Raw genomic sequence first — 12,705 nt, 5'->3', positions numbered from 1 at the left:
TATATTTGTTATAACCAAATCAATGAGAGAGCTTGATAAATTATTCACTCTCGTTGCTTCCGTCACTTTTTGTTTAAAACCCAATTCATTTACCCAATTTCTCAACTTTTTTACATAAAATTCTTCTGTCTGTAACCAATTAAAATTCCAGTCCCCAAACATAATTATATTTTTACTCACATCTATACTTCTTTCACTCAATTCTTCTAAAAATTTAAGAAATCTTCCACTTCTACCATTCGGAGAGCGGTAAATTACTAGCAAAAACACAGTAACTCCATTCACAAGCAGATCCACACCAATTGTCCAAAACTCACCATCAACCTTATTAACTATTACATTACCGTAACTTAAATCATCCCTTAAATACAATAGTACCCCACCCGTATGTCTAGAATTAGAGTCACATCTCAAAACACAATATCCATCTATATTCAGCTCAAAATCTTCAAAATCACTAGTTACATGCGTTTCACTTAAACCTATAAATAATGGTTTTTGACTTACAGTTAAACTCCAAACCTCATCCTTGTGAGCAAAAAAACTTTGTACATTTATACCGATACCTTTTGGTGGTTGCTATATATTATTATACTTAATTCTATTTCTCATTAATTCTATATTTCTTTTATATACACTGCACTTAGTGTCCAACGGTCCGTGATTTGTGTTCAAATTTAATTTTAATTTATTATTACTTTTAAAGCAATTATTACATTTTATTATTTTATTGTTACATCCCTCGCTTTTGTGCCCTTCTTCTCCACATTTCGCACATGTCACCTTGTTTCTACAATCCACCGCTTTGTGATTAAATCCGTAACAATTTAGACATCTTAGAATATTAATTTCTTCAAAAACCCTACATCTATCCCAATTTATATTTACTTTTCCATCTTCAATAAATCTTTTAAATGTATTGCAATCTACTTCCACTATCGCATTATATTTATTATTTTTTCTACTTTTCCATATTTTTAACACCTTCAGTTCACCATCATTTATAACTTCTTGATTTTGATTCATCAAACACTCAGCCAACTGTTCACTTGTAAGTTCCTCCGACATATCTACAATTTTAATTTTGGGATTTTTTAATTCCCCTCTTTTAACATTATAATTCTCCCCTAATTTATTTTCTACTTCTTTTATTAATTTAATACTATCCTGTGCACTGTTACACGTTACAGCAATGCCCCCTTTACCGATTTTTTTAACCCCTTGTATTCCTATTTTTAGTTCCTTGGGTTTTATTAAACTTTTGCATTCTTCCTTTGTTTTGTCCGTTTCTTGGATTTTTTTCGGAACAATTATTGTTATGTCTTTATTATTCTTCTTAAGTGCATTTGCATAACTTATACTATTTTCACTCTTATTTACACTTTTTAAAATGTTTAATTCACTGTTGGTTTTTATTATATTTATGTCTTTTTGTATATTGTTTTTCAAATTTTTAAATTCACTTCTTAATTCACATATTACATCCAAAAATTGTTCCTTATCATTATTTTCATTTTCACAAATATATTCAACTAATTTTTTTACTGATGTAATTAAAAATGTCTTATTGTCATTTGATATACTGTTAGTTTTTGTGGTCAAAATGTCCATAATTTTTTTTTCAATTGTTATTACTTCACTTATGCGTTCTGATGCCATTATTATACACTTAGAACGTAAACATAATTATATATTACAAATTTATTTTTAATTTTTTAATTGTTACAATTTCGTTGTCCAAATCGCCACACACGTAATCAACGTCTGTACACGATCACGACACGAACGATACGAATGGATCAATCTACATTTTTTTTAATGTTTATTTCATTTAAATCTCCATTCTGGTCGATGCAATACCCACATACATACAGCCCTTAAGTTTTTATATTGTAAAGTGGACGTGTAAAAGGGTTTCCGAGATTGGATTAAAAGATGCAGCCAGTGTGGTAGAATTAGTTTATTGTTCTTGATCCGTCGTCCTGCCAGCTCCGAATGAAGCACGGACCAAAACCGTCTAATATTTATAACCATCGGGTACTTTCCGCATAGAGATCACTTTTCTATGGGTTGCGAGATCTTATTGGTTGTTGAATACGCCTCGTTTATACACTGATGCCTTTTTGCTAGTCGGTGGATCAGAGTTAGTAAACCAGTGGTCGACAAATCACCAATCACCCAATCTCTACATTACAATATAAATATTATATTATGATAAGAACTTAGGGAACCATCAGAATAAGATGATTTATTATACACACTTGATACTTATGTACATATGTATGTAGAGTATTGTATGAATGAATAAAAAAAAAATTATGTCATTTAAAAGCGCTGAACATTTGACATTACAATTGAAAATAATACCATAATAGACAAACTGAGTAAAAGGGAGAACGTTGTGCATTTGATTTGAAGGACTTTATTGTTATTGAATAAGCGCTCTATAAATTGTTGTCTATATATGTACATACATACTTCATACATAGTTTGCAGGTTTTTATTTAGGTTTTAGATTTAGGCAGGTTTGGTCTTTGTACTCCATATACCTATAGTGAGCAGTTTTTTTAAGGTTTTTATTCTCATTTTAAAAATTTTGTGAAAACCTTTGAAAAATTCAACAATAAATCAACCCTTTCAATAAAGTGAAGTGGTTGCTTTTAAAATAAAAGCTGCAAGCGCTTAGTTAAAGTGGAAAATACAATTTTTCTTCTACTTACTAGGACATTTTTAATTATATTTTGTTTTTAAAATTATATTTCGAATGATGTTTTCAACCATCCATGCAGTTTTTTTCCATCAATATTTTATTTAAAACATTTCGAGTGCTCTTTACATATCTGAATATATAATTTCGAAAGAGACTTTGTATATGAATATATGTATGTAAGTATGTAAGTATTTTTGGTTGGATACTTCGAAAACAAAACAAAGTTTCTATGACGATGATTCGATGTTGTTTTCGATGCAAATAAATTTAATGAAATAACAAATAAATGCTTACTATAAGGTTTGCCATGTTTAAGCTGTTTATATTAAGCCGGGTAAAACAACTAGTATAATATACGTATGTACATGCAGTATGTCTCATATTTCTATATGTATATTGTATTATACATATATACTCCTGTCGAAATTCCCGTTAAACACCATTATATATTTTTATTTCGTGAAAATGGATACATGAGTGGTTTATTTTATATAATATATATTTAATATAATACATACATATATAGCGCTAAGTTGTTTATTTTGGTATGTTTATATACATTTCATCGCTACACACTACCTGCGGCACGGATGGGGTTGAATATTAAAAGCTCGCATTTTCCGCATATCCATCCATCGAGGGTAAGGTTTATTATGGCCGATTTGGTTCCCAGAGATAATATTTTAATGGTAAAAGAGGAATGTTTACGCGAAGGCCTTAGGCGAGACCAACCAAAAAACTCCGATCTTCGCAATAAAGGGGGGTACGTTAAACACGGAACAAAGCCTAAGAAAAACCAACAAACCGGGATCGAGAGGGGGGTAGAAGGGAAAAAGTGAGGCCGTTTCTTAATTTTCCAGCGAGCTTTCGGGTCCAGAGATTTACAACCGGAAGAAACGAGCCCTGAAATGCGGGCGGGTACAATTTAAATCTTTCAGTAACAGGTGCCAGTTGCAACCCTCCCCCTTGCGTGCCCAAAATAAGCATTTCTTTAAATAGAATATTATCCGAATGGTTGATAAAGTTTTTTCGGACAATTTAAGCTAAGCACGTATAATATCCATTGTAAATATTCTTGGAAAATTGTGCCAACTTTGAACGGAATGAAATTTCCCGCTTTTGTGTCGCATGTTTTATTGAGGTCTAAAGCGAATGCAGAACTCTGCGGAAGGGTCGTTGATTTTGCAAAAATAATATTATATTATACCGAGGGAATTAAAATTTTCACCATTTAAAATAAACGTTGTATTTTGTTCATTTTATCCAAGTAATTTTTCTTAATTATATTTATATAACTAAAATGACTGTTATTTTAAGATACGAATAAAATAAATGATAAATTATTAATACATATTATGTGATATCATCATATTCTATAAAAAATATCAAAACGAGTTTATTACTTTTCTTAATGGAATTAGACTCATTTTCCTAATTGAATAAATTTGTTCGGAATTGCAACTTTGACAATTTTTTAAGTACAATAATAAATTCAAAAAAATTTATTAAAACTAAAACTACTATTGCTTACCTAGTTTTTGTTGTTGTTGATATTATATAATTTAAAAAATATATCAACCATCTACACAGCACTACACTATGATTCATTAAGAAAACTAAGTACGTTCATTTGAAAATGATTTTTCTTCTACTCTTACATTTTTTTTAATTGTATACGTTTGCTAAATTTATAACACCTCATTAAAGGCTTTTACTCCGTTTAATTTTGAATCACAGCATATTTTGTATCACAGCATATTTTACGGGAAACTCCTTGACCATTTGAGATAATAATAGAAAAATTTTCATAGCGGAAAAATATTAATTCATCTCTATACAATGGATTTTGATAAATTATTTAATTTATTATACATATATAATTACAGTGAAACTGTAAATGTCAGTGACATTATAATTTCACTGACTCAAGCAGTGAGTACGGACATAACAATAAAATTAAAAATCCACTTCTCAATGTCAGTAAATATGCAGTTCAAATTACAACGCACTACCAACTCTAAAAACCTAATTTTAAATAAATAAAACTAACCCTGAGCGCGATTTCGGCATCAGAGTGGGGATGAAGAAGAGCGGGGCTGTGACGTGGGGTGGCGCGATTCGTATCGGCGACGCACTATCATCCAACTGTCAAAAATTATAATCTCACTAATAGGGGCCAGTGAAAATGTTACTTATTATGATTTTGCTGAAATTTCATACATATATATGTATGTACAAATGTATATGTATGTTAGTTGTATAATATTAAACCCCAAGCCATACATGTATGCACACATTTCAAAACTGCGAAATCAAAAGAGACAACATACATGTATTTGTATGAAACAGAGTTACATATGTACATATGTATATTCAAAGCAGATGTCGTCAAACTATTCGCCCAACTTTTTAGACGTTCCAGAACCTAGTTATCTTCAGCTGAAGCTCGCGAGCAACGACGTGGCTCAAAAAACATCCGAGAAAATAAGAGCGAGAGTGACGTAGCATAACTCGGCGTTAGCTAACGAAAATATGAGCCTTTGCGCATTTGTTTTAAGCCCGAGGTGTTTAGGCCTTTGAGCAATTCTAGCGGCGCGGCAACTGTTTGCGGTGTCAATGTTTTCGCCGCTTTGTACAAAACGACTGGGTAGGGCATGGCAGAGGAGACGAATGGGGAGGAGACGATGGGGAGGGACACGTGAATATTTCAGACCCGTTGAATAATACAAGGGATGCGGTCGGGCGGGCCAAGGCGCGGAAAATATGGAGTTTCGACGCAAGGAAGCCATGCATATTAATGGTCGAAGCTGGAAATGAGACATTATTAGTCGAGATGTCAAGAGACCGAAACAACTTATTACGCCACTCGGACAGACGATTTGGCGATGTAAAAGGAATGCGTAAGCATCTGTGTAGTTGGGGGGGTTTAGCGTTTAACCAGTTGGTGTTATCATATCATATAATATATGTGCATGTGTGTTGTTATCCCATTTCTTGTGGGTGTGATGTGTCTGTCTGACGTCGGCGTAGTGAAGGTTTAAGCTTGATCGGTTTGATGTGAATACATATGTATACATATATTCAGTGGTGTAGTCGGGCCAGGTCGTCGACCTGGTACTTCTTTTTGAATTAAACATTGTTTTTCGAGTACAATTTAAAAATATTTTGTATTCCAAATATTGTGAGCAGACTCTCGATGACCACAATCGAATAGTAATCTGAGCACATTCAAACCTTAAAAGACGTTCAATGAATTTTATTGGATGTTTTATCTAAACCCACCCAAAACTTCGAAAGAAAACTATTGACCATACGCACTTGAGGACAAATGAAATGAGGGAACTCAGCTTAAATGAATAGTCATCTCTAAATTCACATGTTAAAATTTAGAAAGTCTGAAATGGCAGTCAGTAATAAAATATTTAGGAGTAACGTTCGATAAAAGAATGAGATGAGCACCTCACATTGAGGCAGCGAAATGTAAGGCGATGCGGGGTATATCCTCAATATATCCAATATTTAATCGCCATAGTTCTTTATCAACTCAAAATAAAATAAAATTATATCGCGCGCTCATATTACCATTATCAACCTTTGCTTCACCTGTATGGAATAACGCCTCGAATACTAATCTTTCATGCTCCAAGTAATACAAAATAAATCCCTAAAAATAATTTATAATACACCCATATATACTAACTTGAAAAAACTGCATACCATATATAATATTCCGTTTGTTACAGACATTACTAACAAACTAACCAGTAGATTCTATGACAGAATCACTAACCATACTAACACACTTGTGAAGAGTCTCGGTGATTACAACAAAATGTCTATACCCTTCAGGTATAAACACAGATTACCTAAACAAAATCTGCTTTAGGTCATCGACTTTAGAGAGTCTTTAATTAATATTATGTATTAGATGTATTATGAACATTTATAAGGATTGTAAATAGGTTTTTGAGCTCTTTTTCCTATTATGCTGTAGATTAACATTAGAATAATACAGTACTATGATTACTAACCAAATTAAATTAAATTGTAAAATAGAAAATGATCAGTAGATCAGTAGCTATTAAAATAGATATAAGATGTATTGTGAACATAATTTCGTAATAATAAAAAGCATTTAAAAAATCAAAAAAAAAACATGTTAAAATTTGATAGTTGTTTGACATATGTATGTACATGGTTTTAACATTGCTAAAAGCAAATGTTGCTGTTGACACACAAACACGGGTTTTGCAAAAAAAAAATGTTGAAGAGGGTGCATTATGGAAGTTTTTATAAAATATAAAAATATACATCATAATTTCAACAAGTAAGAATATTTGTTAATTATTATTTGATTTTTTTAATAAATATTTCAACTACCAATATTAGGATCCAACTTTTTTTTTAGTAAGGAAAAGAGCGGGGGGGGGGGTCCTGAAAATTAAACAACGACCTGGTTCTTTTTTATTTAGCACTACACCACTGCATATATTCCATATTCTGTATCATATTAACTTCATAATACTCCAACTATAAGGAATAATGCTTTCAATACTAACCATTCGAAATTCCAAGTAATTCAAATAAGTAATTTTGAACACGCCTATTAGTATATATTTATTTTTGTATAATATATTTATATATATGTATATAAACCATACTAATAACCATGTCTATAACTTTTAGGCACGGCCTATAGCGTGGAGGGAAACGACCCTGGGCGCAAGATTGAGGGGGCTGCAAAAGGGCGGTTAGTAATATCGGGAGGTTTTTTATATGATTTTTTAAACGTCTATTATTATCTGAAATTTTAAAATTAATATTTATTTACAACGCAGACGAGCGCCATTTATATTTATTTATTGCTCGTATTAAGTGAGAAAACGGTAATTTTGATTTATTTTAAAATCATTTAACGCTCGAATTAGTACGTTTAGTAAATTAAAGAAAATAAAGAGATACCAATTTTTATAAACGTGGTAAAATTAAAACCTGGCAAATATAACGCACAATAGCACGAAAAAAATGTGTACAAAATACATTTTTTACACATTTTTGTGTAAAAAAGTGACTTTAAAAATTCGCTAAATAATTAATTATAAATATTTCAAATCACAATCAATAGATAACACATCTGATTATTGATTAAAATACTCAATTTGAGCACAACAATACGAAATTTTGAGTTAAATACCGCAAAAGCTTAAAACTGTCAAATTTGCGCATTTTCATAAACTCTCATATTTCATAAACGAAAGCAAACCTACAAAAATCATTATTATATTTGAATTAAGTGGATCAAATTAATCAAATATTGATTAATCTCCGCTCGGGTAATTTTTTGTTGTTGATCATTGCTATTAATTGACCTGGTGCAGAAGTAAGCAATATTACATTCAAAATTATAAAATTTTGCATGAAGTTTTAAAATGCCGTAGCGAACGAAAATATTTTTAGTTAAAAATTTACTCACAATACAACTACATATATTTATCTTACAAATAGTACGGACGATGAAATAAATTAGTTTTGGTAAAACAACCTAGAACGTTACAACATGCTTATGTAAAATACCTTCATCAAAATAATCACATCTTCTTAGAAGCCCTTTGATAAAATCATACCTGGAAATATTATTATTATAAGACAAATTAGTATTGGCAGATATACCACGTACATAAAATCATGTACTAAAGTTCCTTTAAAGTAAAATAAGTTCGATAGATGTACATATGTACATATATACATATATGTACATATGTATATATATATATATATATATATATATATATATATATATATATATATATATACATATATATATATATATATATATATATATATATATATATATATATATATATATATATATATATATATACACATGTGTGTATATATATATATATATATATATATATATATATATATATATATATATATATATATATATATATATATATACACATGTGTGTATATATATATATATATATATATATATATATATATATATATATATATATATATATATGTACATACATGCTATGTCTACGTACTATCAGAAGTTAGTCAATTCCCGAAAAAGTTGAAGCTATAACCGTTTATACATATAATGTGACAAAAATGAGTATGTAACCATATTTACAATTACGATATAAAATCGAAACTCTGACAAGCAATGGTCAATTTAGATTATATAACCAATAGCTAATCAGTGAGCTTACATCCCAATTGAAATACATACACATAGTTCACTCAAATTCAGAAAATCGAAATGAAACGATAATTCAAATAAAAAGAAAGAGTGAATATTCAAACGAAAACGTATGTATTATGAGATACCACACTTGAAATCTACAAATATATATAAAATGAATGTCTGTCTGTGTGTCTCGAATAGGCTCCTAAACCACAGAGCCGATTACGATGTAACTTTCAGGATTTGTTGTATGCATGTCCGGGAAGATTACTGTGAAAAAAAACGGGGAAAAACCGGAATGAGTTTTCGCGTCGCGACCAACGTGTTTGCTGCCTGCGTTTTTCCGAAAAATGGAAACGGGAACGAGACCGGGAACGGGAATTGCATGCGTTATTGTGGCATTGCAACGCATGCCGGGTTCAGCTAGTAAAGTATAAAAGTTACCTACATATGTACATACTTTAAGATGAAAAATAAAATGGCTTCTTATACCGGGTTAACACGATACGAGTACACTCTAGCCGAGTACTCGAATGTTACTTGGACGTTGCTACATTACGAATAACATCCGAGTGACTCAGTTTGGTTTTACTCGTATTGTGTCGACCTGGTATTAAGCACCAACTTACTAAGATACAACTGTTGGATCAACCATTGACCCTCCACCGTAGTCATCATATATTTAATCGAATAAAAAATGGTGCATACAAAATTACTCCACAATTTAAAATACATAGCTTAATGCAAATATGTATGTGCATCTGAATTACGACTACAAAGCGGATGAAAATTATCAAAATAACAACGGCTATTGATGTATCATAAATATAACAAAAGTAAAAATAGATAAAGCGTTTAAGCCCCCCGCACTCAAAATACACATCATAAATACCAACCCACCCCTCGACGGACGTGCATTTTATAAATGCCGGGCACGTTCGCGGCAACTCGGATGTTTATTTTGAAATTAATTTGAATGTATGTGTATCACTATTTACATATACGAGGTATATATGTATCTATGTATGTCGTATACGAGTTTTGCTTCTCCGGCTATTTTCGCTGTAAACTATAATACAGCCTTTTGTTTCCAAGTTAAATGTGCACCGTGTTACAATGCGCGCATTCGTGTTCAATACGTATGTGCTTATGTACATACATATTTCTGCTGACTTCTGAGGATGTGAAACGGTATTGTATGAAAAATCTTTTTTTTTTTAATATTGTCTGTTATGATTCGGCGAGTCGCCATTTTGACGACGCGACGTTTGCAAATGGCGCGCGGTTCGGTCGTAACGGAGTGAAAGCCGTCCATCATTTTAATCATAAATGCGTCCATCCTGCCAAAGAGGAATTAATACATATTTGTTGGAATGGGACTCACGAAATTGATTAATATGTTCTGTGAAGTCATTCGCAAATTTAAAGATATATTTTTAAATTAAATAGTTTAAATATATTTCAAGGGCATATAAATTTTATTAATTATAAGTAAAGCCCGGACCCAGAAGGTGCCGCGTATTGTTCAAATGTTGTAAATGCATTGTTAAAGGTTTGCCGAACCTTTTTTACAAAGGATTTACAACAATGGAACAATGAGCGGCACCTTGGCTATCCTACCTCTAATTATAAGATTAGCCTGTCATACGAATATTTCAATCATTCTCAAAATTTTATTAGATTTTATGGCTGGCGAAAATAATCTATATGAGTAAGTTTTTATATTGAAAACATTTTTAACGATACATTCCCATTCCATATATAATATTATATGTATGTAGATATAATACGAACATATATAAAGGTTTGCGTATACTAGCAGACCACAGACCGGTAACTGTACGTAAACAGCAATACGAAAAATATTCCTTCCTTAATTCAATCTACATAGACTGATTCACACATACATACATACATACATACATATGTTCCGAAATACGTACGTGGCGTATCCGTAACAGCAGTAACCGGCACGATCTATTCATATTATTCAGCAGTACATGTCACTGAAACTCTACACGTCCACACTATTGTAGTGTGGACGTGTAGAGCGGCTTCCGAATTTGGATTTAAAGACGCAGGTAGTGTGGTAGAGGTATTGTTTTTAATCTGTCGGCCTGCTAGTTCCAAATGAAGCACGGTCCAAGACCGCCTGATATTTATGCCCAAGCATATACTCTCAACACGGAGAGTATATGAGAACAATTTAGCGAAATGTTCTACCAAGTGGTACGTGAGTCACAAAAAGTTGGGAGCCACTGCTGTATATAATGAATAGATGTAGTCTTTTCCGTGCAGGTTTGTGTTGTATTGTGTCGAGCTGTTGACGTACACCGGTGGATAATCGAACATGTACATACAATCGACTTGCAGATCAAGAACCATTATATTTTATACAAATACATAATTACATCAATACATGCATTTATACAATGCGAATTCATACAGACATCATCCACAGTGACATCTATGGAGAAATTTTTTACAGCATTTTATACAGACGGTGAATAACGTGAGATTTGAAAGAGAGTCAGGAAAATAGATGCTAATTTTACAGGAACCTTTTCAATGAAAATCAGACAAATTGGCAAACTGTGATTGGAAACGATCGACCTGGAGTCACAAACCAAGGTCTGGCCAGCAACCACCAGTGCGAATCGAACCGTGGCCACTCTAATCGAAAGCATCACATGTTAAACACTAGTCCACGCTGCTGGCTTGCTATTATAAATATACCTTAATATAATACATACGTACATACACACGTTTGAGCAAAAAACGATACAAGTAATAAACTCGATTTTCACACTGTACATATATACTTCAACAAGAAAAAGTTATAATAATTTTCAATTTCTAAAAACGGTATCAACCGTGCTTCCAACAATAAAAATATTACAAAGCAAGCGTTCACCTGCAGTCCTTGAAAACAACATAAACCGGACGATAAGAGCATATTTAAACTTTATCTCAAAAAGTAACAAACATGAGAAAAGCAGTTCGCGAATAATGAAACTGCGGACGTCCAATCCTGTCGAGCTTTTAACTGTCGCTCGGCACGTTTTCATTTTGACGTGCTTCGAACGGGACCGCAAAGGGTTAAAACGACGCAAACGACTTTTGTTCGACAACTTCCGTACGCGAAGACCAAAAAAATAAAAAAAGCCAAAAAGAAAAATCGCACGATTCGATATCGGCTAAATTGCCATCGTTTGCATCGCGTCTGCAGCGAAAGGGTTACACAGTTGGCGGGGGTGACTTTGAAGAACCACCGCGTGCCAACTGGGATGGGGCGGGGGGTGGTCCAAATTTATTCCAGGGCCTCTACTCAAAAAGGAAAAAAAGAAATAATAAAAAAGTGCGGAATTTCGCCGTTCCGTTCGAAGGTGGCTCGGCGTATAGTGGGCGAGGGACAGTTTCCATTTTAACCCTTTCCCCACCCTTAGACGGAATTAGATGCGTCCGCTCGCCGAGTGGGCAGTTTCGCTCGAAATGCGTCCTCGTAAAAAGACTACTCGCAGTACGGCAGCCGCAGTCGACGGGTTTAACCCTTATAACGCGCTGCGATAAGATACGTCGTGTTTTAGTATTATTATTTTTTTCCAAGAACCGTTTTATACACTGCATATACGTACATACAGTGGCGGACTGGCCATACAAGCGAACATGCCCGATGGCATGTGGGCCCCACTATCTGTTAGAAAATATGGGCCCTCAGTAAAATTAAATAACTTTTTAACTATTTCACGTGTGTAAACATTTATAGGATATTGCACTTTGGGACCTAAAGTTTGGGTAT

The sequence above is a fragment of the Arctopsyche grandis genome, chromosome 13 (assembly GCF_051622035.1).
Source record: "Arctopsyche grandis isolate Sample6627 chromosome 13, ASM5162203v2, whole genome shotgun sequence".
NCBI classification, from domain to species: Eukaryota; Metazoa; Arthropoda; class Insecta; order Trichoptera; family Hydropsychidae; genus Arctopsyche; species Arctopsyche grandis.
This window is presented reverse-complemented; position numbering follows the sequence as displayed.